Genomic DNA, 23,957 nt, shown 5'->3' with positions numbered 1-23,957 from the left:
AATGTCCTGCCAAGCAGTTTTGTAGCTCCTGCTTCAATTTCACCCCAGACCTCATTACATTACAAAATTTGCGTTTAAACTAGAAGAGTTCCAACTGACAAAGCGTCCTCCTTAAAAAGTTGAAGTGATGCTTTTTTACTCCCTGGTGTAAACCATTTCTACTTGAAAACTCCTACCATCTCCCACCCAAATGTTCTCTCCTCCACACTAAGTATCCTCTATGAAGTCTACTTCCCATCAGGTGGAAAGACATTTAGCAGTCACCAACTCTAAGAACAGTCACCACCCTCATGGCAAGGATTTTGCACTCAGTAGTTCAGAGCCCCCCAGGCACACTATCAATGGTGACAAAAGGTGTGGAGCCTCTTTTTGTACAGACTGGATTTGTCACAGATTTACGAAGTCAAGAATTCCAGATGAAGTTTTTCAGCCTTTACCTGAAGGTCATGAAAAATATGGTGGGGATCCACAGCAACCTTATAAACTGGATATTGTTACCAGAATAAAAAGTACAAAAAGACGTCCATATTGGGAGAAAGATTTAATAAGGATGCTTGGGTTACAAAAAGCACATACTCCTCAAGTTCACAGGAATATCCCTTTGGTGAAGGTAAAACTGAAAGCGGTTAAACGTTTGATAAGAATCAAGCCCCTGAAACTGCCACGAGTTCTCCCAACGGAGGAGGACATGTCCAACGCGTGCCTCAAGAGCACTGGGGAACTGATGGGGGCGTGGCTTCAGAACCCTGAGCACCGGGAAGAAAAGAAGTCCTGATGGCCTCGCAGCTTCAGAGTAAAAAGTGCAGGTCATTTCTATGTAAAGATGGTGAGAAAGTGTTCTCATTAAAATATGTTTTAAATTCTAGTCATTAAAAGAAATATAAAGATATTTTCCAGATCCCTTCAATATCTGGGGTCTCTTCTTCACACGTGGCAGTTTGCCAGTGACCCAAAATCAAGCACAATAATCCAAGAGCAAGCACAATGAAGCAACACATTCTTAGATATCTACTATGTACTTATATTAAAGCTGTCTTAGTTGAGTTTAGATGTTTGTCCAGAGCTTTCATGGTATTTCCATTTCTGAGATGATGACGTGCCCTGTGCATTATCTATGTGCCCTTGTTATAAGGTCTATGTTGACCTGCCTTTTATGTCCTGTTGCAGATCCTGGTGGACAAATGTTCAAGCAGCTGCCTTAACTCTATACTTACCTGTTGTATAAGGAAAAGTAATTGTAGGATTTCCTACTTACAAAGTTATGACCCTGAGATGGAGTATTTGCATTAGATACATCAAACACTAGGATCTTTACATTTTTTCCTCCCTTAATGTCTATTTTGACCCAATATAAACAAGTCTGGGCATGATATAATATCAAACCACTATACACGTCTATAGGTTGCTTAAAGACTATCCCAAAGAGGGAAATTGAGGGAAAATCCCAGTATAATTTAATTGTTCATATTATATTTAAACAAAAGAAGATGGTTATATTTTATAGAATTTTGCTCTATTGAATGACTTGTTTTGGCACAATATAAAGTCAAGTAATGTTCAGACTGGGGACCAGGGTGAAATGGTGCTGTTTATGTACGTGACATAGGAAGATCTGAGCATGAAGGTCAACTAGGTGTAGACTAATGTTGGTTCCCTTTTATTTATTAAGTGAAATTGACATGCCTTAGATGACAGGTAAAGCTACACAACTTTTCCCATCTTGGCTCTTGTGACACTTCTCTGCAACTTTCACATTACACTATTAGAACTTTCATGTTACAACTTTCACATTATGGCCATACCTCTAAAATATACCACATGGCCTCACTTTCCAGTCTTTGCTTACACATTTTCCTGTTCTAGAATGCTCTTTCATTGCTGCGTGTATGTGAATACTCTCACCACCCTACAGGCTCAGAGTAGAATGCTTAGATCAGCCCCTCAATATACAGCCATTAGCCTCACTTTTATGTGGGTGCTATGCTGGACTTCCTTATGATTTCCTTTCTCTTGGTGCATAGCCTAGTACCTGGTTTAGTTGACAAGCTGACTCATCTCTGGGCTCATGGGATTGATGTGGTCCTGCACTATCGCAGTCCTGCGCGCTGGGCTTGGAAATAAGAAAGAGAGTAAGACGCTATAGTTGTTGCAGAGAATACCAAGTTGAGTTCAAATACAAATTGTTTCCCTTCACTGATTTTCACTTGAATGGCACTTTACAAAAACTAATTTTGATACATGTTCCCTCTTTTCTATTAGCACTTCAAAGTCAACTTTGTGTTTTCTAAACTAAGAAAATCTTTCTGATTGGAATCACAATCTCTGATATATCATTTTCCATGTTCCCAGGTGGCCTGAGACCACCTCAGGGAATCTTGACAGCATGTAACTAATTTGTATCTCAGTTTCCTCATCTGCAAAATAGGAACAACAATAGTACCAAGCTCATATGTTTGTTATCCCAGCTAAATGAATTACTACTTCTAAGTGCAAAATCTCTATGTGATATGCATTATATAAATGTCAGTTAAATAAATTCCTTTTATTCTTGTGGGTAGGGAAACATTTTCATGAATTTTAGATGTTTCTTATCCTTATTTGAGCAATCCCAAGCTTATTTCCACACATATAAATCCTAGTTATCCTTCAAGGAAAAGAGGGAACATTGGAGTGGTAGAATAGTAAAAACAAACAAACAAAATTCATATTGTAATCAATTTGACTCCATAAATAACCAAACTTATGCCCCTGCACCAGTTACCCAGTGAATTTTCAACTTCATATCATTAATATGTAGATAGAATTAACTACTTCCTATGTTTTTTGGAAAAATTAAATAATCGCAACTTATCATCTGGGCCTTTATTAATCCAAAATACATTTATTGAAAGCCTAATATGTAAGAGTACTATCTTAAATATGGGGTCTCAAGACTAAATGCTATAGTCAATGATCCTCCTCTTGCGGAAAGTATTTTCTAGTTAGGGAAGATCAATGATAAACAGTAGTAACAAAGCAACCACCAATCAAATGAAATGGAACATTGGAATTTGGGGGAAGAGTTTAACATAGGATAGTCAGAGACGGCTTTTCTGAGGAGGAGCCATCTAAGCAGAGACCAGAGCCTCTGGAAACGGGCAGGTCTGGTGATGATTTGGAGAAGAGCATGTCAGGGAAGAACAACAAGTGCAAAGACTCTTGGCTCAGTGGAGGCCAAACAAAAGGCAGCTGACTTAGCTTACAAGCTGGAGAGCTGATTAAGGGAACGTGGGTGGAGGCTGAGACAACTGCTGACATGAGCCCCACCCACTTTGTCAAAGCCGTTAGATTTTATTCTAGGTATAATGGAAAGGTTTAAATAGGTACAATTTACATTTTTAAGAGGAAGTATGACATCCATGTATAGAATAGAATGTAGGAGGGCAAGAGGAGAATCAGGGAGACTAGCAATGAGGACATACTGCCATTGTCCAGGTGAGAGATGAGAAATAGTGAGGTAGAAGTACTCTAAAAAGGCAAATTAGGCATAATTTGCATAACTAGGCATAACACAAAGATGTGTCATGGATTGAATGGTTCAGAGACAGAGTGGTGTGAAGTGTAACTCCAAAGTTTTGTCCTGAGCAAATGGGGACATGCTGATGAAATTAATAATACAGACATACTTCTGAGATATTTTGGGTTCAGTTCTGGACCATTGCAATAAAGCTAATACAGCAATAAAACTAGTCACATCAATTTTTGGTTTTCTAGTACATATAAAAGTTGTGGTTACACTATAGTCTATTAAGTGTGCAATAGCATTATGTATAAAAAACAATGTATGTACCTTAATTAAAAAATATTCTATTGCTAAAAAATACTAATCATCCTCTGAGCCTTCAGTGAGTTGTAATCTTTTTGCAATAGAAATATCAAAGATTACTGATCACAGATCACCATAACAAATACAACAATGAAAAAGTTTGAAGTATTGCAAGAATTACCAAAATGTAACACAAAGATACAAAGTGAGCAAATGCTGTTAGAAAAATGGTGCTGATAGGTATGCTCAATGCAGCTTAACAAACCTTCAGTTTGTGGAAAACACAGTTATCTGCAAAGAGCAATAAAGCAGAGTGCAATAAACAAGGAACGCTTGTAATAATAACAATAAAATAAAAATAGTAAAATATGATGCAATTATTACTATAGACAAGCAACTATTTAAATTCATTTATAAATAATAATTTGCTTAATCCTTACCAGAAATACCCTGTGGGTTAGATGCTATTATTATTTTCCCCATTTTACAAATGTAGAAACATAGAGGAGTAAAGTATACTGCTTATTGTCCCAGGTTTACTAAGTGACATACAAGAATTGAGCTGAGTCTAGCTTCATAGTCTATGATTTTAACCACTACAATATAGTGCCCCGGTGTTTCAGGGAGGATAAACTTGACATACCTATTGAATATCTATATGAAGATATTGAGTAGGCTGTTAGATATTTGACTGGTACTCAAAAGAGAGATCAGGGCTCAAAATGAAAAAAATTGGAAGAATTTAATTAGACATGGAATATAAAGTAAGAAACTAGACGAGATTACATGGAAAGACAGAGCAGAGAGAGAAGCAAGGAGGGCCAGAGATTGAGACCTGCAGAATTTCAATATTCAGAAGATGGGAAGGAGACAGGGAATCAGTTTAGACTGAAAAGGGATGACCAGATGGGAGGAAAATAGGAAAATGGTATCCAAGTGGAAAAGTGTTTTCAAAAGAAAAAAGTGGCCAAAAGTATGGCTAAGAGAATATGAGTGTCCTAGAGAGGCTGATGAGGCATATTATATCTCTAGGCTAATTAAAATGAATAAAAAGATTGTATAATGAACAAGCAAAATGAGGCAGAAATGAAATAATAATGATGGTCATGATGATAGATCAACCTAAATGATGAGAAAAAATAAAAATAACGAAATGAAATAAATAGTAGACTTAAACTCCAAAGTATCAGGATCTACATTAAATTTAATAGCGCTTCTAGTATGATGGAGTTAACTCTTAGCAGTCTGACAATGCCACATTTAACAATTATAAAATCTGTACAAAGTATAAGAAGCACTACAAGAGAGTTCTGAAAAGTGAGCAACCTTTTAATGGGAGTGTAATCTTGGAGGTAGTTAGCAGTTTGTAGTACATTCCCACTTTTGTGGTTTTGACCCAAGAATAGGTCATAGTGGCTTCACAGTGTCAAGGAGTTTATACTCTGATAGGCTGCTATCTTTCTGGCCTGAGAAATCAAAAGACAGGTCCTGGGACAACCATAGCCGCCAGAGAGGAAGGAATTCTGTACAGGAGTTAGTAAAGGAATGATCCATGTTCTGTGTTTGTACTCTGCCCAAGTCTGTGGTTGACCCTGAACCATGCATTCACAGGGCAAACAAAAAACAGCCCACAGATACATCTTAAAGTACTGAAGTGAGATTTGAACCATGGTCCCTGGAGGTAGGTGAAAGTTTGCCATTTGTGTCTGAGCAAGTTAATTGTCTGGTAGTAAAAATATATTATCACTCTTTGGAAGAAAATAATAAAATCCAGAGCCTACAGAACATAAAATTCACAATGTCTGTGATACAATCCAAAATTGCTTGACAAAGGAAAAACTGGCGAAACATCACTCATTCTCAAAGGAAAATATAATTAATATAAAACAACCCTGAGATAACCCAAATGTTGAAATTATCAGTAAAGATCTTAAAACTATACTATATATAGTTATAGCTACTATAACTATGCTCCACGAGGTAAAGGAAATTATGCCTGTAATGAATGAAAAAACAACATCTCAGAAAATATTTTTAAAAGGATCAAGTGTAAATTTTAAAACAAGGAAATTACAATATCTAAAAAAAAACCCACTGGATGAGCTGAATAGCAGAATGGGGATAACATAAGGAAAAGTCAGAGAATTTGAACGGTCAACAACTTTTTCTGAGTAGGGTCAGAGAGCAAATATTTTAGGTTTTGTGGTCCCTATAGTCTCTGCTTCAACTACTAAAGAAAGCAGCTGTAGTCAATATGTAAATAAATGTATATGGCTGTGCTCTAATAACACATTATCTATGAAAGCCCATTGTAGGCTAGGATTGTCCTGTATGCCATCATTTGCTGTTTCCAGAAATAGATTCATAGACGTTATCCAATGTGAAGAAGACAGAGAAAATATTCTGTAAAAGTGAGCAGATCCTCATAGACCTGTCAGACAATATCAAACAGTCTTGCTTATGATTAACTAGTCTCCAAAGGAGTAGAGAGAAAGTTTAGCAGAAAAAATTTTTCAAAGAAATAATAGCTAAAAATGTCCCCAATTTCATGAAAAGTAAAAGTTTACTGTTTCAAAAAGCTCAAGGAACTTCAAAGAGCATAAATACAAATCTCAAAATCACACACATACACACACACACACACACACACACACACACACACACACCCCATACAAGACTAAGCATATCATAGTTAGAGTACTGAAAACCAGAGTAAAAGAAACATCTTGAATGCAGTGAGAAAAAAAAAGATGCATTGTATACAGGGGACAGACAACTTGAAACCATGAATTCCAGAAAATAGTGGAATGATGCCTTTAAAATGATAAAAAATGAAAAATCTGGTAATCCAGAATTCTATATCCAGTGAAAATATCCCATGTTCATGGATTGTAAAACTTAATATTGTTAGAATATACATATTATTCAAAGCAATCTACAGATTCAATGCAATCTCTATCAAAATTCCAATGGCATTTTCACAGAAACAGAAAAAAATCCTAAAATTTGTATGGAACTACAAAGGACTGTCAACAGCCAAAGCAGTCTTAAAAAGCAGAACAAACAAACAAATAACTCAATTGAAAAATCAACAAAGGACTGAATAGACATTTTTCCATAGAAGACATATATGGCTTACAGGTACACAAATTATCAGGGAAATGCAAACCACAATTAGATATCAATTCACAGATGTTAGGATGTCTATTACCAAAAATACAAGAGATAAATTCTGATGAGTATGTGGAAGAAAGGGACCATGTATACTGTTGGTGGGAATGTAATTTGGTACAGTCTCTATGGAAAACAGTAAGGAGTTTGCTCAAGAAATTAAACACAGAGCTACAGTATGATTCAGCAGACTCACTTCTAGGTATATATATACCCAAAGGAAGTGAAATTGTGATTTCAAAGAGATATTTGTACTCCCATGTTCATTGCAGCATTATTCACAATAACCAAGGTATGGAAGCAATATAAATGTTTGTAGTCCAATGGATGGAAAAAGAAAATAAAATGTGATATATGAAACAGCATAGATGATCTGGAGGACATTATGCTAAATGAAATAAGCAAGACAGAGAAAGACAAATGCTGTATGATCTCACTTGTGTGTGAAATTAAACAAGCAAACAAAAAATGATGCACTGAAAAAAAACAGAGAGTAGAATGATGGTTGCCAGGGGCTGCGGGTTGAGGGAAATAGGGAGAGGCTGGTGAATAGGTACAAACTTTAAGTTATAAGATAAATAAGGTCTTAGGATCAAATGTGTAACATGGCAATTACAGTTGACAATACGGTATTGTATAATTGAAATTTGCTAACAGAGTAGAACTTAAGTGTTTTAACAACAACAAAAAAAAAAACAGGTAAATATGTGAGTTGATGGGTGTGTTAATTAACTCTATGTCCTTTCACAACATATATCAAATCATCATGTTGTACATTTTAAATGTATTACAATTTTATTTGTCAATTATACCTCATTAAAGCTGGAGAAAAAATGTATTAAAAACGATGAAAGAGGGACTTCCCTGGTGGCGCAGTGGATAAGACTCCACACTCCCAATGCAGGGGGCCCGGGTTCGATCCCTGTTCAGGGAACTAGATCCCACATGCATGCCGCAACTAAGGACCCCGCATGCTGCAACTAAGGAGCTGGTGAGCTGCAACTACGGAGCCTGCCTGCCACAACTAAGACCTGGAAAAACCAAATAAATAGTAAAAATTTAAAAAATAAATAAAATAAAAAAAACAATGAAAGAGAAAATAAATATTGCTTACAAAGGAACAACTGCACTAATTGCAAAATTAGTAGTAGTTGTAGAGTAGATTTATCTTTATAATTTCCAGTTTCTACTTCATGGTTTAAATATTGTTAAGGAACTAAGAGATTATGATCGATAATCATGAATTTTCTCTCCAGAGAGATTACCATTTTAAAACAATGGCACATTTTCAAACACACAATAATTGTGTTTATCACCAACCGACCTTCACTAAATCAACTTCCAAAAGATGTGCTTTCTAAAGAGGAAAATTAAAGCCAGAAGAAAGGACTGTTACACAAGAAGGATGATTTGAGGTTACCATAGGACACCATAAATACTCCCTTTATGGGTACATGGCATACTTACAGCAATTCATTAACAAACATCACTGAAAAGCAAACAGGCTAATATAAATCTGCAACCTGAAACTCAGAAACATCCAGGAGAAAGGAAATCTATGACAACTTTTGGCTAGATGCAACAAGATCACTTGATGGGATGAAAAAAATCCATCAGACATATTTACTCTTTAATATAAATGCAGCAATACTCCTAGGTATGTATTCTCTTGGAAGCTTAGATATACTCTAAAGGCCATGGGGTGTAAGTGATTACACTTCAAAGAAGGAATAGAAGATAACACACTTGGATTTTAAGAGCAGTTATTTTAGGTGGTAGGACTTGAATAATATTTTAAAATAAGTGTTGTTGTTTCCAAATTTCCTACAATTACAATTAACAATTGAGGACTTCCCTGATAGTCCAGTGATTAAGATTCTGCCCTTCCACTGCAGGGGGCATGGTTTGATCCTTATTCAGGGAACTAATATCCCACATGCTGTGGTGGTATGGCCAAAAACCAAACCAAACAAACAAAACAACAACAACCAAAAAACCCTCAAAAGACAACAAAACAAAAAATAATTAACAATTGAGAAAAAATGAAATAAATTCTTCTACTCTAAAGTGGATTTTCTTAAAGAAGTACAAACATTTAAATGTTCTCAAAGAACAGATAAATTAAAGGTTGAGATTCACATTTTAAGATCATTTGTATTATTGATGGGGTCATAATAAAAAGTTATTTTGGGGGCACATTTCCCTAAGGTATTAGTAATAGTATTAAAATGACTATTGTAGGCAATTTGGGGTCGCACCTCAAGATGCTCATAGTCTGGGGTAAGGCAGAAGTGGGTGGGTGGTAACACTTCAGCAGGGCCCTGAGAGAACCCAGCAGGAAGCCACAGCTGAGTTTGGGGAATGAGCTGTTCAAAGGCTTCCAAGCAGGTAGGCCTGAGCTGGGTCTGAAATGCTCTGGGGATTTCTCTCTGTGGAGAAGGTTAGGAAGAAATTCCAGAAAGAAGTAACAGCTTTAACAAAGGAATTTAATCCTGGATTGTCAAAGGAGATTCATTTAATCAAATTAGATTTATGGAAGCATGCCATGTATAATTTTACAAGGAAATCCAGCAAAGCAAGATAATTTTGTCTTTTTGCTTTCTCAACCACAATGTGAGGTGTAGCAGCAAGCTCACCTGGCTGTGGGCCAGATCACGGTGCATGGCCCAGAGCAGCTGCTCCGTGGAGGGATGGCTGGCAGCCACACTATGTGCTAGCAGTTTGGGCCTGGTGACATCCTAACGTTTGTTCTAGACTTGCACAATCAAAAGTGATCTTTCCATAGGAATAAATGAGAACAGAGGTCTATATTTTCAGACTAAATAAATCTATAAATATTACATCTATTTTTGCTTTAAAGCTGCTTTATAATTTTCTTGGTGTCCTAGTCTGCTCAGGCTATTGTAACAAATTACCTCAGACTGGGTGACTTAACAAATATTTTTTTCTCTCTGTTCCAAGAGGTTGTAAGTTCAAGATCAGGGTGCCAGTATGGTCGGGTTCTTGGTGAGGGGCCTCTTCCTGGTTGTCTTCACATGGCCTTTTTGGTGTGTACAAGCAGGGAGAGACATTCTTGTCTCCTTCTGTAAGGGCACAAATCCCATTACAGGGGTCCCACCCCTATGATCTCATCTAACTCTAATCACCTCCCAAAGGGTCCACCTCTTAATACCATCCCCTGGGGCAGTGAGTTTCAGTATATGAACTTGGAAGAACACAAATATTCAGACCATAATACTTAGCATTACCTCTAATACAGGCAGAATAATTTTCACTAAATCAACAGTGCGTATATTAATGTGGTTTGCCTTCTTCATGTAGCCTCCATTCCAACTGGATTTGGTGGTGCATTTTCATTATCATTACTGGCTTTGCATTAACAATAGTGTAGCAGTTTAATGAATGAGTGGGTACATTGCTATTGGACAGGGCTTGGCAAACATTTCCTGTGAAAGTCAGACAGTAGCAGTTTAATGAATGAGTGGGTACAGCGCTATTGGACAGGGGTTGGCAAACATTTCCTGTGAAAGGTCAGACAGTAAATATTTTAGGTTTTTCAGGGCATATAGTCTGTATTCAACTCTGCCAATGTAGGACAAAACTGGCCATAGACACTGCACAAACAAATGGGCATGGCTGTGCTCCAATAAAATGTATTTACAAAAGCGGGTGAAGATTGAATTTGGCCTATGGACCACAGATTTCTGTGCTTTCCTAAGAAGTTTTATTTATAATCAGTATGTATTAAAATACAGCATCATTGAAGCTCTACAGCTTGGCTCACAGGTACAGAGGATGACAGACATGTTTCCTTTCCAGCTCCGCTGGGTGCTCATGGTGTCAAAGTTTGCAGTTCACATGTGTTCCTGCTCTGAAAGTATGTGGTTCTTGGTGGACTTCAAAAGGTATGTTTTGATTCACATTTTCTTTCTAATTTTTTTCATAGAGTGAGTCTTAGAGAATATTTTTTATCACATAATTTCAAATCAGATCATTTAAATTTATAAAAATTTGACCTGTGTATATTGAACTGGTTTGTACAAGTCCACTTATACATGGATTGTTTTCAATAAATAGGTACTACAGTACTAGATGGTTTATGGTTGGTTAAATTTGATGATGTGGAACTGTGTATGGTTGTTCAAGGTCAACTGTGTAGAGAATTATTTTTACATTTTTGTAATATAATTACAGAATGTGATAAAATTGAACATTCTGATTTTTAAGACAGAAATTTAAAATATGTTTTAAAAATAAGGCAAAATATGAAAAGAAAAATTCACAATAGTTCTAATCATATAAAATTATAAAATGCAACATGTGAAAAACTTGTCCGTTTCCAATCTCAACTTTCTGGTTAACTGCTGTTTATAGTTTGAAGCATATCTTCCTAAATATGCAGACACACACATACACAAATCCACACATACACAAATCCACACATTTATTCATGCATCATGTAAACATACAATTATATACATTGGTATATGTATACACACATGCACAGAAAACAGAAATATTCTTTTCTATGCTATTTTTCTTTTTCTTTTTTTTAACATCTTTATTGGAGTATAATTGCTTTACAATGGTATGTTAGTTTCTGCTTTATAACAAAGTGAATCACTTATACATATACATATGTTCCCATATCTCTTCCCTCTTGTGTCTCCCTACCTCCCACCCTCCCTATCCCACCCCTCTAGGTGGTCACAAACCACCTAGCTGATCTCCCTGTGCTATGCGGCTGCTTCCTACTAGCTATCTATTTTACATTTGGTAGTGTTTATATGTCCATGCCACTCTCTCACTTTGTCACAGCTTACCCTTTCCCCTCCCCATATCCTCAAGTCCATGCTCTAGTAGGTCTGTGTGTTTATTCCCGTCTTACCGCTAGGTTCTTCATGATCTTTTTTTTTTCTTCTTATATTCCATATATATGTGTTAGCATACAGTATTTGTTTTTCTCTTTCTGACTTACTTCACTCTGTATGACAGACTCTATGTCCATCCACCTCACTACAAATAACTCAATTTCATTTCTTTTTATGGCTGAGTAATATTCCATTGTATATATGTGTCACATCTTCTTTATCCATTCATCTGTTGATGGACACTCAGGTTGATTCCATGTCCTGGCTATTGTAAATAGAGCTGCAATGGATTAAAGGCCTAAATATAAGGCCAGACACTACCAAACTCTTAGAAGAAAACATAGGCAGAACACTCTATGACATAAATCACAGCAAGATCCTTTTTGACCCACCTCCTAGAGAAGTGGAAATAAAAACAAAAATAAACAAATGGGACCTAATGAAACTTAAAAGCTTTTACACAGCAAAGGAAACCATAACAAGACCAACAGTCAACCCTCAGAATGGGAGACAATATTTGCAAATGAAGCAACTGACAAAGGATTAATCTCCAAAATTTACAAGCAGCTCATGCAGCTCAATAACAAAAAGACAAACAACCCACTCCAAAAGCGGGCAGAAGACCTAAATAGACATTTCTCCAAAGAAGATATACAGGTTGCCAACAAACACATGAAAGAATGCTCAACATCATTAATCATTAGAGAAATGCAAATCAAAACTACAATGAGATATCATCTCACACCGGTCAGAATGGCCATCATCAAAAAATCTAGAAACAATAAATGCTGGAGAGGGTGTGGAGAAAAGGGAACACTCTTGCACTGTTGGTGGGAATGTAAATTGATACAGCCACTACGGAAAACAGTATGGAGGTTCCTTAAAAAAATACAAATAGAACTACCATACGACCCAGCAATCCCACTACTGGGCATATACCCTGAGAAAACCATAATTCAAAAAGAGTCATGTACCAAAATGTTCAATGCAGCTCTATTTACAATAGCTATGCTATTTTTTCTTAACAAAAATGTGATCGGGCTTCCCTGGTAGCACAGTGGTTGAGAGTCCGCCTGCCGATGCAGGGGACACGGGTTTGTGCCCCGGTCCGGGAAGATTCCACATGCCGCGGAGCGGCTGGGTCCGTGAGCCATGGCTGCTGAGCCTGCGTGTCCGGAGCCTGTGCTCTGCAACGGGAGAGGCCACAACACTGAGTGGCCCGCCTACCGAAAAAAAAAAATGTGATCATATTATATATATTGTTCTTCACCGTGCATTTTTTGAGCAATAATTTATAAGGAAACTCTTTTTTGTGTAAGTACATGCAGATGTAGCAAATTCTATATAATGGTTTCATATCTGTCATATTAAAATACCATAATTTTTAAAAAATTACACTTCAAATATTTCAAACTTGTTTTTGTTCATAAGAAGTATTGAATTTGCTTGCTTATCTTATTCCTATCCACCACATTAAATCCAATATGAGCACTACTATGAACCTCTTAGGATTTTTGCCTCTATATTCATAATTAAAGTGATCAAATAATTTCTCTTCTCTTTTCTTCTTTTTCTTTTATTTTCCTTTCTTTTCTTTTCCCCTCTCCCTCTCCCTTCCCACTCCCCCTTCTTTCTTCCCAATCTCTCTCGCATTCCACCTTGTTATTATGGACCATGGTTACTCCAGCATTGCAAAATAAGTTTGGAGTTTTTCAAACATTTTTAGTGTTAGGGAATTTTATAAACATGATAATAATAGGTTACTGAAACACACTAGTAAATTCTCTGGTCCTAGACATTTTTAGTGACAAATTTTAGTCTATTTTCATTAAGTGGTTTATTCAAATTTTATTTTATTCTATATTTATTTGTCTATTCAAATTTTCTCTTTATTTCTTACTCACTTTTGTGTATTTATATTAACAAAATAGGGCATTGATTGTATGTAAATTTTCAGTTTTTGGCATAAAATTACACATAATATTCTTTTCAATTCTGTACTATCTCCTGACTTTTTCATTAACCTTTTTTGTAATAATTGTATATATACATATATTTTATTCTATTTTTCATAATCAGATTTTTCATGAGTTTTGATATATTTTTTTGTCTCACAGAATCAATTTTTGCTTCATGAATAGACCCTTTAGCTAGTTGGTTTTAATTTATTGTAACAATTTCTTAACTAGTTCATATCATTGTTTTCTATTGCTTTACTTAATTGGCTATAGTCTTATTTCTTAAGAAATAAGAAATTTTCTTATTTCTTAAGAAAAATACTTAATTCTTTCTCAATATTTCATAGTTGATATCCAATTAAATACTCACCCAGGATTTGAAAGCATCCAATTGATTTTGATCCATTCAACTCTTTCATTGTTTTTATTTCAAAATAATTTTTAGTTCAAATTTGAGTTCTTTTGGTTCCAAAACTTTAGTGGAGTTTTCTTTTATCATTTACAAATACATTGGTTTGTTTTTTGTGGTGATATTTTAATTTTAATTTTCAGTTTATTGCATTATGGACAAAGAGCATAACCTACGACTTAGCAACTTTTTGGTATTTATCCAAACACTTTTTGAACAAAATGCACACAAAATTTATGAATGTCTCACCAGAATAAAATGAGGATATATGCTCTCATTTTGTAAGGTACCAAATGACACACGCACAAGGTAACATTATTCTTGAAACTTAGCATTGTATTATAAACTTCTCGTTCACTCATTCAACATATATTGAGCACTTTCAATGTGGAAGATATTGTGCTAGACACCAGCTGTGACTAGTTCTCAACATTTCTTTTTTTTTTTTTTTGCGGTACACGGGCCCCTCACTGTTGCGGCCTCTCCTGCTGCAGAGCACAGGCTCCGAACGCTCAGGCTCAGCGGCCATGGCTCACGGGCCCAGCCGCTCCGTGACATATGGGACCTTCCCAGACCAGGGCACAAACCCGTGTCCCCTGTATTGGCAGGCGGACTCTCAACCACTGCGCCACCAGGGAAGCCCTCAACATTTCTTTTTTGATAATGTATATGTTGTTATCAGATAATTTATGAAAGAATTCTCTGACAAACTTTCAGTATTGTATATAATGCTGTAATGGAAATCATCATGCAAGAAGCTTTTTCTTTCTGTGGAATTGTTCCCAGGGTTAGATTAATCGGTCCAAAGAGAAGAAAAATCATCTTAGTGATTTGAAGCCACACTGCTTTTCCAAATGGCCATATTGAATTAGGTTGTTCCCAGAGCTAAAATAAAGGACACATTTTTCAGCTCCTAGGTATTCCTTCTAGTCTTCCTTTGAAGACTAGAATAAAACAGCTACAGAAATAGCAGGTAACAAGTTAAAGTATCTTCTAGTTTTGATTACAACTTGAAAAGTAACTCTTAAAATCCACAATTTGAAACATTGAACCAAAGGAGTAATTTGCAATAAAAAGAACATTAAGATATTTTCACAAAAAAAGAAAAAAGAAAAAAGAAAAAAAAGAAAGAAAGAAAGAAAAAAGAAATAGCAGGTAGAATCAGCAGCAGCACCTACTTTTGCCTGGACTGGGCAGGCACTTATGGAAGCCCTGGCCTTCCAGCAAACTGACACACTTGCTTCTTGTGCCACATCCCACAGTCATCCAATTATCCATCTCTCCACCACAAATGAATTTTCAATATTTATGTAATTCTGAGTTGAAAGTGATTTTTTAAATTATGTGGGGTAAAATAATAGATCTCTGTATTGGGGGTGAAATGATCAACTGTAAGGAATTCATATTTTCAAATGAGCCCATATGTCACTTGACTGTCTGCTAATTCATGCAGCATCAGTAAAGGAATCCATAATTTTTTGATACACTGGATGATTTGGGCAAAAGTGGTGGGTTGAAAATCTGAAGATCATGCCTCTATTTCCACCTTTAGATTAAGTGGCTATCTGACATTTAACTAGTTTACTTGTCACTTATTCATAAGTGTGTCCTATTTTTCATATAATCTTTAGGTTTCTTATATCTAAGTATTCTGTATTTCTAAATTTTAGACAACTACATTCATATTAAAAATCAATAGACTCAATTTCTCAAAACAGAACACTTTCCTGGCATCATTCTACATGGAATAAAAGGCTTAGAGAGTAGCTGACCCAAGCTAGTGGTGACAAGTACTCTTCACTGAGTGTTGAGGTCAATGGCAGTCAGGAGGCCTATGTTATAATATTCTCTTATCTGTGTGATAGGGAATGGCTCTCAGAACTTCTCTGAGTGTCTGTTTTGTTTCCACATCCAAAGAAAGGGGTTCTTGGTGTTTGGTGAGAGGATGGATGGTTGTGTATTATTAGCTACAAAGTTTGTAACTAGTGTAACATGGCACCTTCATAATAAAAGTGAACTACATGACCATATCCTCATAGATCATATTACACATTACAATATTATAATAATCTAGCATATTATCTTCAGTTCTAGGCACCACATATTCTTAGATAAATGCATTGATGTCTCACATTATGATGGATACAAGATTTCTGGCAATCATATCACACCAGAACATTTAGAAAGAGCTGGACCTATTTACCCAGGAAAAGGGAAATTTAGTGGTATGTGTATAGATGACTGGTGAAGATGTATCATGATTGTGGTTAGAGGTAAGTGAAACAGTCTGGGTGGTCCAAAGGAGATAGATTCAAAAGGTAAACATTACCAGAGGTGATATTTTTACTTAATAAAATAGCATTCTCCCCACCCCCCCATCCCCCAAAGAAATCTCTTTCCCTCAGAGTGGGGAGCTTCCTGTTATTAGATGTAATGCAACCAAAGTTGGGTGATCATCTTTCAATAATTCTGTAGAAAGAAATCTTCTCCTGGGTAAACTCTCTTCTAAGTGATTCTGTGCTCTAATGAGAACTTTCCATCAGAAACATTCTTGTTAAAAACTATATGAAATATTTTGTTGTTGCATGCTGGTGTGGAACTTCAGAACAATAACATTCATTGTTGGTACCAAGCCTCAGTTTTAATGTCCATGGCTTGTTCACATGCAGCCAATGATGCTGTAAGGCAGGCATCCCCACTCCTATTCTAAAAGTGAGAAAACAGAAGCTTGGAGTGGTTAAGCAGCTTGTTCATGGCCAAATAAAAACTGGCAGAGTGAAAACTTGGAATGCTGCTCTATTGTAGACGTTGATCCAGGCTGTGACCCCAGGGACAAGTAATAGGGAAACGTTTGTAAGGGGTCTTTCATAGCTATCTTTATCTCTCTTGGTTTCCCACACAAGGAGTAATCTCTGCTCTATCCCCACCCAGGTCAGGTCGACCATGTGAGGACTGAGGACTTCACACAACACAGAGGCAGTGCTGTGGGCAGGTGGTTGGTCTTCATACTTTTTTTTTGATCAGGCACCCTATCAATGAACTTTTAGCTCTCTGATTTATCTATATTTATTTATTAAAATTTTCATACATTTACTACTGTATTTATATGCCATATTTGTTGAGAAACACTTAAAACTATAGAAAATTTAAATGATTATATAAAATCAACAGGAGAAGAATGAGGGCACATTAGATAGGGACTCTGTAAGGACTCTGTACAGAGGGTACATTGGGAGAAATTCAGGAGCAAGGTGTACCATTGGGTGATGTCACAATGGTCCCAGAGAGAAGACAAGGGCCTCAGTTTTAGCAGTGAAACCTTCTGTCTCCCTTAGACCTAGAACATGACAAACCCTGTATCTCAGTGCTGTCCTTTTTATCTGTGTCATGAGTCTATAGGACCTGCTAGGTCTGGTAGGAGGATGTGTTTTGTAAGCCTGTCTTTTTGTGGTATTTGGGACCCAGCACATAGACCAGTTAATATGTTCTAGACCTGTTACCCAAGAGGAGCAATGTTTCCTACTGCCTATTCAAAGGTATCATTGTTATTTCTGTCTTAGGCTACACGCGTGGAGATTGGAGCTCTGAGAAGGGCTGAGTTGCTAAAGACAAGAACAGCACAAAAGAAACAATAAAAATATGTCTTTTTCTGACTTTTCATTTGTCTTGAAAGACCAAGCTGAAATTGTGAGTCCTTTCTCCAGCAATCTCTAGGTATAATTAACGTGTATCATATGCAAACTACATAAAACAAAACACAAAGAAAAAAAAAAACTTGAAAAAAAAAAAAAAACAGAGAAGAAAATATCCTTCCAAGAGAGAAACAAGGATAAGAACTATAGCTGGCATCTCATCAGACCATTCAAGCAAGACAGAATTGAGTGAAATATTTGAAGTCTTAGATGAAGGTAAAAACAACCTAGGATTTTATTTTCAGCTAAATTATCCTTAAAAAGTGAAAAACAAGTAAACACTTTCTCAAAGAAGCAAAAACTGAGGGAATTCATCACCAGAAGTTCTATCTGGCAGGAAGAAAACTAAACAGGTCAGAAATCTGAATCTACATAAAGAGTGGAAAAGCATCAGAGAAGGAATAAGTGAAGGTAAAATCAAATGTACTTTTCATATCTTTAATTGATCTAAAATAACTTTTTAAAGTAATAATAGTAACAATGTATTGGATATGGATAAGTGAAATGTATAACAGCAATTACAGAAGAGACAGGAGTGGGGAACCAGAAATACTCTGGTAGAAAGTATCTGATCTACACATGAAACAGTATATAGTAGTATGTAAAGTTAGTTAGTCAACAGCCTTAGATTAGGTAAACATATATATTGCAAACTCTATGGCAATGATTAAAGAGTATTTTTATAAAAGAAATCTACTTGATGTGTTAAGAGAGAAAATGGAATCATATAAAATGCTAGATTAAAATCAGAGGTGGCAGAAAAATAGAGGAAAAGGAGAAACCAAGAAGAAATGCAATGTTAAGAAGATTGTTACCAACACTGTAGATATTACCTAAATATCATTAAAAAAAATGGAATCAATAATTAATAACCTACCAAAAAAAAAAACCCACACAAAACAGGCCAGTATGTCTTAAAGGGCCTGTATCAAAAATACACAAAGGAACTTAAAATTCAGCAATTAAAAACAAAATCAACCTAATTAAAAAACCTGAACAGACATCTCACCAGAGAAGATATAAGAATGGCATGTAGCACATGAAACTATGTTCAACAACAGTTGTCAGCGAGATATTTAAAACAATAATGAGATATCACTACAAAGCCATTGTGAGGGTTACAATTACACACCAATAAAAACCACACACTGACAACACCAAGTGCTGATAAGGATGTGGAGTAACAGGAACTCTAATTCATTGCTGTTGAGAATGTAAAATGGTACAGACAATTTGGAAGACAGTTTAACAGTTCCTCACAAAGCTAACCATACTCTAACCATACAATCCAGCAATTGTGCTCCTTGGTATTTACACAAATGAACTGAAAACTTATACCCACGCAAAAACCTGCACACAGATGTTTATAGCAGCTTTATTCATAATACCCAAAACTTGGAAGCAACCAAGATATCTTTCAGTAGGGCATAGATAAACTATGGTACATCCAGAAGGTGGAACACTATTTAGCAATAAAGATAAATGAGCTATCAAGCCATAAAAAATGGACAAATCATAAATGCATATTTCTAGGTGAAAGAAGCCAGTTTGAAAATATTACACTGTATGACACCAATTATGTGACATTCTGGATAAAACATAACTTCAGTAGTGGTGAAAAGACTGGCCCCTCCTAGGGATTCCAGGGGTTAAGGAAGCTAAATAAATAGGTGAAGAATAGTGGATTCTTTAGAGTGGTGGCATGATGCTCTATGACACTGTAATGGGGGTGTTCTATAAGCATAGTGATCTTTCCAAATACTTAATATGCAAACTTTTAAAAAATCATTAGGAGATGGGGAATCTCAAGATGGAATGCAGGATATGACGAAAGAATCTAACTATGTTACAAAGTTATGAAATAGCCTCACTTGAAGAGGGGAGGGGAGAGGTGCTGACTTAGCTTAGGAAATGATTAGACTCTATAAGACTAAAGACAAAGTGTAAATAAGCACTGTACTGTAACTGATAAAGCATCCCGCACAGAGGACTGGTTCAACAATCTGACACTGCTGCACATGTATACTGGAACTGAAAGATTAAGTAAATGGATGGGCAGAAATGGAATCCAGGTTTCTTGCTGTTAGAGTGAGAGTTTACAGAAAGGCAAGTGGAGGAGGGTAGATGATCCATCTGGTAATGGATTAGAATTGGAGACATCACTGTGAACTCATGTTTAGCTTAGTGTAGATGGGAAATATAGACATATTCACAGATAGGTGTACACACATGGGTTATATACATTTGTCTATTTTCTAGCTATTTCAACTGAAAGGCCTAGAAGCAATGACACCTTGTTAATAATGAGCACACCTACTACCGAGATCTTGGTTTCTAATGCCATTCTCCAATACAAGGAACTAGGATGTCTTAGAGAAACGGCTGATTCTAGGACAAGGGCAGGACATATATAAGATGAGCCTGGAGCATGTATTTTTGTTGCACCAGAAATTAAGGAAGTGCTAAAACAAAAACAAAATACAAAATGAACAAACTAACACAAAAGACCCTATAATAATACAAGTTTGCAAAGGGACAGAGAAACTAACTGAAAAACTTTGCCATGACCGAAGATGAAAACATATGAGCAACAAAATAAAGTAGCATAGAACTATAAGCCAAAGAATAAAAGAAACATCTGTGTCCATACTGATATAAATAAATGACTGAATGACTCCATACATATTTGCATACCTACATACATAATTCAGAGAGTGAGACAAATCTCCCATGCAGAAAAATCCTAAATAACTGGATATAGTTTCTGTGCATTCAAGGAGATGAGCTACACCTCTCCATGCCTAGGTGTGTTCTATGCATAGTGACTTCTTTCAAAGAGTACAGCCTGGAAAGGGAGGAGAATGAGCAACTCCTCAGTGAAGAAACCTGGCAAACACCCGATGACCAGATGATCAAGCTCAACATTAACGGTGATGAGTCATGTGGATAGTACACACCTTAATATGTTGTGAAGAAATGACACTTAACTCTTGTCTTCCTCCAAAACAACAATTACCCCAGTCTAATAATGAGAAAAAAACATCAAATTCCAATAGAGGAGCATCTGACAAAATACCTGGGCAGTGCTTGTGAAAATGAGGAAAGTCTGAGAAACTGTTTCAGCCAAGAGGAGCCAAAGGGGACAGGACAACTAAATACAACGTGGTGTACTACATGGAATCTTGGAATAGAAAAAGGACGTTGGGTAAAACTTAGAAAATCTGAACAACTATAGACTTTAGTTAACAAAAATGTAACAATACAGGTTCATTAGTTATATTAAATGTACCGTATGAATGTAAGATGTTAATAATAGAAGAAACTGGATGTGGGGTACATGAAGATTGTACTATCTTTTAATTTTTTTCCTTGAGTCTAAAACTGTGTTAAAAAAATAGAATTCATTTCTTTCAAAAAAGGAGCTGATGGAAGTGCACAGCTTTTTTGGGGGTGCAAGAGAAAGCCTCGCCATCAGGGGAGCATTTGAGCTAAGAAAAAGGGTGAGGAAGAATTAGTTGGCAGGCAGAAGAGGAGATTGGTGTAGGCATAAGACACTGAAGATGCAAATACTGGTGGTGAGAGAAATTACAGTCCTTTCAATGCACTGAAAGAAGGAACAGCCTCCAGTCTCTCCACCCATCGACTCCAGCCAGACTTTCTCTATGGACAATGGGAGGGGAGGTGTGGAGAGCGTTGTAAGCCAGTTAATTGAGAATCTTGACCTCTCAGGAGAAAAGGAAGTTATTGGAGAATTTCAAGCAGAGAAGGGGCATGATTGGCCTTGTGTTTTCGAAAGATTGCCCTTAATGCTTCTGAGAAAGTGAAGAGCTCAGCTCACTTCTTCCCTTTCTTTGCTGCCCTTTGCACTGCCATCCGGGAACTATTGGGGTTCCTTCTACAACACCCTCCTTTGGATGGCAATGTTGAGGGATGCTCCTCTGTCCCAACCCCATCCCTTAAGCTTGAGAGTGAGAAGCACATCATGCAAAAGCCATAAATGAATCTTAGAAGGAGGTTGAAGGGTCTCATTCTTCTCAGATGTTTCCTCAGGCCATTGTAGGGTGTCTCAAACAAGTTTGCTAATTACCTGGAGCCTTGGAAAGTAGGCTTGTGCCTTCCCTCCTTCAGACATAATATTTCAGTAATTAGTAATCAATTACCATGCTGCTCCTGCAATAGTGACCTTCTTTTTCCATGATCTTTTCTCCTCATGAAAGCTGTGCTGACAGGAGATTGAGTCATATCTTTCTCAAGCCCGCCAAAAGCCACACACTCAACAGAGAGAGAAAGGAGAGAAGATGAGACAATCACAGTGGATAATCGATTAACTAGATAATTATCCCTAGCTGAAAGCACATCTTGGAATTTGCATTCAAAATGAAGAGATTTGGCAAAAAGAATGCTGATGTCAGGTACTGGATGATTTTATTTCAGAGAAGTAGCTCAGCAGGGAAGATTTAGTCATCCTGACTTCTCATCCATCCTCCTTGCTTGTCTCCCTCCCTGTGGCTTTTTCTCCTAGAATCTAAACTCTACACCATCACCAGAGAGAACATTCTCAAACATCATGCTGCCATTTAAAAAGAGGGGTTGGGGAGTGGTGGTCCATTCACTTTTATGATGAAAATCCTATTGTATGACACCTTCCATAATCTTTCCTCTTCCTGCATGCTCAGCTTCATCGATTACTCCAATCACATTGCCTTATATGTTGTATTTCAGAAACATGGAGCCATTTATATGTCTCCAGATTTAATGCTGTTTGATAAATCCATGCTCCCTTGTTTCTAAACTCCATTAGATGTTCCAGCCTCCACCCTGGTACTTGAAACAAAATTCTGGGTGTCGTTCTTTATTACTCTTTTCTTTCCCCTCATGTCCAATCCACTTGTATGTCCTATTGACTCCCTTCCTCCATTTCTCACCATCCTCACTGCTAATACCCTCATTCATGTCCTCACCACTGGACACAGGAATAGTCTCCATGCTGGATGACTGCACTAACTCCCTAACTAGTCTCCCTTTTTCCACTAGTTCTCTCCTATAATCCACTGGGCTCTTAAAACTGGAAATCTGATGATATTACTCTTCTGCCTAAGATGTTCTCTGACTTCCCATTATTCTTCTAATAAGATCTATTTTTCACCATGTCCTGTATCACTTACCTCCACTAGACCCACACATCTCACTGCACTTCTTTCTCTCCTTCGTTCTGTTCCTCAAACACTTCCTTTAAGTTATGGCAGGAGTGGCAGCATCCTAGGGTTTAGAAGAACCATATCTTCTTGAAATCCCTCACACCTCCTCCTCATTGCCCAGCTGAGAAAGGTAATGAGAATCTCCCCTCACATATCCCAAGTAGGTATAGCATTTGAGGTTTCTATTTGGCAGATGAAGAATTGCTGTGTTGCAGGATAATTCTATAGGTTTAACTTTTTGAGAAAATGCCAAACAGTTTTCCACCATGACTGCATTATGTTACATTCCCACCCATAATGCATGAGTGTTCCAGTTTCTCCACATCTTCAACCAACACTATTTTCCTTTTAAAAAACATTATTATAGCCATTCTAGTGGGTATGAAATGGTATCCCACTGAGGTTTTGATTTGCATTTTCCTAATGACTAACAATGTTGAACATATACGTTTGTGTACATACTGTTTAGAGAAATGTCTATTTGTCAATATTCTTGCAGAAATGTCTATTCAAATCCATTGACCCTTTTAAATTGGCTTATTATTTTTTAATATTGAGTTGTAAGAGTTCTTCCTATATTCTGAATACTAGATTCTTATCAGAATATGATTTACAAATATCTTCTCCCATTCTGTGGTTTGTTTTTTCTTCTTTATTCATGGTATTCTTTGAAGCCAAAAAAAAAAATTGATTTTGATGAGGCCCAATTTATCTGTTTTTTGCTCTGTTGGTGCTTTTCATGTGATGTCTAAGAAACTATTGCCTAATCTGAAGTCTTACAGATCTACACCAATGTTTCTTCTAAGAGTTTAGCACCTACATTTAGGTCTTTGATCCATTTTGAGTTAATTTT

General features: G+C 36.6%; 1 pseudogene; it reads left to right on the top strand.

Moving 5' to 3' along the window:
- The first annotated feature begins 290 nt into the window (after window positions 1–290).
- LOC101278608 (39S ribosomal protein L30, mitochondrial-like) lies at window positions 291–775 on the top strand (annotated as a pseudogene).
- Window positions 776–23,957: the final 23,182 nt, after the last annotated feature.

Source organism: Orcinus orca, chromosome 9 (assembly GCF_937001465.1).
Source record: "Orcinus orca chromosome 9, mOrcOrc1.1, whole genome shotgun sequence".
Classification (NCBI taxonomy): domain Eukaryota; kingdom Metazoa; phylum Chordata; class Mammalia; order Artiodactyla; family Delphinidae; genus Orcinus; species Orcinus orca.
This window is presented reverse-complemented; position numbering and strand designations above follow the sequence as displayed.